Raw genomic sequence first — 3,774 nt, 5'->3', positions numbered from 1 at the left:
CAATAACCTCTTTAGTAGCCAAGCTCGTTTCGACACGTTCTGAACTGAACACATTCACAACCACCCTCTCCAAGAGGCAACACCTACCCCAGCGTTGTCATGGTGACAATGGTGTACCAGAAAGCAGCGGGAATGCTGGTGAACTTGGTGGAAGCGGAGCCCTTCTCTGCGTAGAACATCACAGTGGCGAAGATAATGATGGCCATGGTGAGGGAGAAGAGGAGGAAGCCCAGCTCCGAGGCGCAGCTCTTCAGTGTGTAGCCCAGGATACGCAGCCCCGCAGAGTGGCGGGAGAATTTGAAAATCCTGAAAACCCGGAAGACCCTGAGGGTGACGAAAGCCCCGCTCACTTGGTCATTGTCCGTCATGACCAAGCCGATATAGTAAGGCATGATGGCAACCACGTCGATGATGCTCATCACACTCTTCATAAAGTTGTACCGGCTGGGGGCTGCGATTAACCGTAAGAGGTACTCGATGGTAAAGATCATGACGCAGGCCGTGTCCAGGCAGAAGAAGGCCACTGCGTAACGGTCCCCGCATGAGATCTCCTTGGCGCGGTTGGGGAGGGTTCCACACGGCACCGTCTCCACCACGTTGGCCATGACTGAGATGGCTATGAAAAACCCGGTGACATAGTAGAGGACCAGGGCCGTGGTGCTCGTGTGGGGATTCTCAAAAGCCCGCCACATGTACTCCCGGAATGTCATGTTTAGCGGAGCTATATCTTCTTTCTCATCGTCCTCGTCATCTTGCTGCCTCTCCTGGTTTTCGCGCCGCCGGTCCTTGTACTCCTCATAGCAACAGTCGCCAATAATCTCAGGTATGATCCCAAAAAACGACAACTCTTCATCATAAGCTGCAATACACTCTTGGCGTGGGTAGTGCAGTTTTCCCGTGCGATAGAAATTCAGAATGTGTCTAAAAATATCAGGGTCACGGTCAAAAAAGTACTCTTTTGTTTCCTCGTGGAAAAGAAATCCTTTTCGGTGCTCCCCAGTAAAGTGTCCGGATAGCGTTCCAAAGTGTTACTCCACGTCTGGAACTTCTGACCGCTGACGTTGAGGATGATAAGTCCCTGGTCTTGGGATTTCTTATTTTCCCGGGGAGGAATGGGCATAGGACCGGTAGCAACCGGCATCCATCCTATAGCCGCCGCTCGGGCGAAGGGGAGCCATGCCGCCACTCCTGCAGCCATGCTGACTGGTTGGAACGAGCCGGTGTATTTTGAACGAACCTGCTGCTTCGGCAATCACAGTGCTATGGCTTGGACATGGATAGGTGAATGGACATCTACAGAGGGGACAATACAAGGTATTAGAATAGCATATTCAAAATATATTCAAAAGCTTAAGTTCATGTCGTCTATAGGCTAATGTGGGTTATTTTAGATGGTCTAATGTTAAAACTAGACTTTTGGTTTGTAATATAGTTGGGGTTGGGGAGTAGAGGATGGCAATCACTCTACAGTGATTTTCAATTAAAGTTGTCAATTGTTTTGTTGCAAAGAATATAAATGGGAACTAAACACACACACACATCAGTCTAAATATGAACAATTGAAACAGAAAAAAATATAGATTTAATGAAAATCTTACCATAACTTGTTCTTCACAATGCATAGTTAAATCATTGAAACACAATCTGTCTCCATACGAGTAGCAGTAGTAACCGGAAGGTTGCAAGTTCAAATCCCCGAGCTGACAAGGTACAAATCTGTCGTTCTGCCCCTGAACAGGCAGTTAACGCACAGTTCCTAGGCCGTCATTGAAAATAAGAATTTGTTCTTAACTGACTTGCCTGGTCAAATAAAAAAAATAGACTACTTCTGTTCCACGCGCTTCACTTTACGCCAACAAGCAGGGACAATCCTCCAAGCAAAGCCCTGGTAAATAACGGAGCATCAACAAGTTAGAGAATCAGCCAGTAGTTTTAGCGGTCTCCCTCTATCCACGTTCGATATTCCATCCACCGTTTATCTTTACATCACCCGGTAAGAAAGAAAAAACGGTCAGTTAGCGGTGTCTCTCCGGTGCCTATTTTCTTCTGTTGCAGCTGCTCCGCAATAAAAGCGCAACTAATCTGCTCCTCTCACATCCACTGACTGACTGCAAGACCACCCCCTCAGGAACTGAGCGAGAGTGTGTGGAGAAAAGAGAGGAGACGGGAAAAGATGCAGCTATTAAAAAGGAGTGGTCTCCCCGCAGGTTTAGAAATTTCACAACTGGTGGTGTGGTTCGTTAAAAAAGATTAACTCATTAATATAAAACGGGAAGTCACGAATTAGGTGTTATCTCCAAAACTGTGAAAGTTATCCGCTACCGACTGGGAGCTAATTTGCTTTGGATCACTGAAATTCATCGTGATTTCCCGCGATGACTCGTTATGTTTAGTGTAGTGTGTGTCAAGTGCTGTTCGCGTTCGTTACATCATTTTATAACAGTTGGAATATGAGTGAATTATGTTAAATGCTCACTCAGCAATTTTTTCCGTGTATCTTATACGGGTATTTTGCTGAGAATCCTTGTAATTGTGCTTATAGATCCGCATTGCTTGCTCTTTGGGGTTTTAGGTTGGGTATCTGTAAAGAATCAGGGAGTCATACCGAGACCAAGGTCTCTTTTACTGATGAACCCTGAATTACATAAATAACAGAAAATACACACATTTAATATAAATACAAAATGCAAGTAGAAAGAGAAACATGGTCATAAAGAACAACCACCTTCATCAGTAATACGATCCTCAATCAGCCTTCTGAATTGACCTAGTGACACCAGAACATCACCTTCATCAGTAATAAGATCCTCAATCAGCCTTCTGAATTGACCTAGTGACATCAGAACATCACATTCATCAGTAATAAGATCCTCAATCAGCCTTCTGAATTGACCTAGTGACACCAGAACATCACATTCATCAGTAATAAGATCCTCAATCAGCCTTCTGAATTGACCTAGTGACATCAGAACATCACATTCATCAGTAATAAGATCCTCAATCAGCCTTCTGAATTGACCTAGTGACACCAGAACATCACATTCATCAGTAATAAGATCCTGAATCAGCCTTCTGAATTGACCTAGTGACACCAGAACATCACATTCATCAGTAATAAGATCCTCAATCAGCCTTCTGAATTGACCTAGTGACACCAGAACATCACATTCATCAGTAATAAGATCCTGAATCAGCCTTCTGAATTGACCTAGTGACACCAGAACATCACATTCATCAGTAATAAGATCCTCAATCAGCCTTCTGAATTGACCTAGTGACACCAGAACATCACATTCATCAGTAATAAGATCCCCAATCAGCCTTCTGAATTGACCTAGTGACACCAGAACATCACATTCATCAGTAATAAGATCCTCAATCAGCCTTCTGAATTGACCTAGTGACACCAGAACATCACATTCATCAGTAATAAGATCCTCAATCATCCTTCTGAATTGACCTAGTGACACCAGAACATCACATTCATCAGTAATAAGATCCTGAATCAGCCTTCTGAATTGACCTAGTGACACCAGAACATTACATTCATCAGTAATAAGATCCTCAATCAGCCTTCTGAATTGACCTAGTGACACCAGAACATCACATTCATCAGTAATAAGATCCTGAATCAGCCTTCTGAATTGACCTAGTGACACCAGAACATCACATTCATCAGTAATAAGATCCTCAATCATCCTTCTGAATTGACCTAGTGACACCAGAACATCACCTTCATCAGTAATAAGGTCCTGAATCAGCCTTCTGAATTGA

The 3,774-nt window shown here is 44.0% G+C and overlaps 1 pseudogene; it reads right to left on the bottom strand.

The window, feature by feature from the left end:
- LOC109867053 (potassium voltage-gated channel subfamily D member 2-like) overlaps window positions 1-2,132 on the bottom strand; it is a 104,188-nt pseudogene extending 102,056 nt beyond the window's left edge.
- Window positions 2,133-3,774: the final 1,642 nt, after the last annotated feature.

The sequence above is a fragment of the Oncorhynchus kisutch genome, linkage group LG22 (assembly GCF_002021735.2).
Source record: "Oncorhynchus kisutch isolate 150728-3 linkage group LG22, Okis_V2, whole genome shotgun sequence".
Classification (NCBI taxonomy): Eukaryota; Metazoa; Chordata; class Actinopteri; order Salmoniformes; family Salmonidae; genus Oncorhynchus; species Oncorhynchus kisutch.
This window is presented reverse-complemented; position numbering and strand designations above follow the sequence as displayed.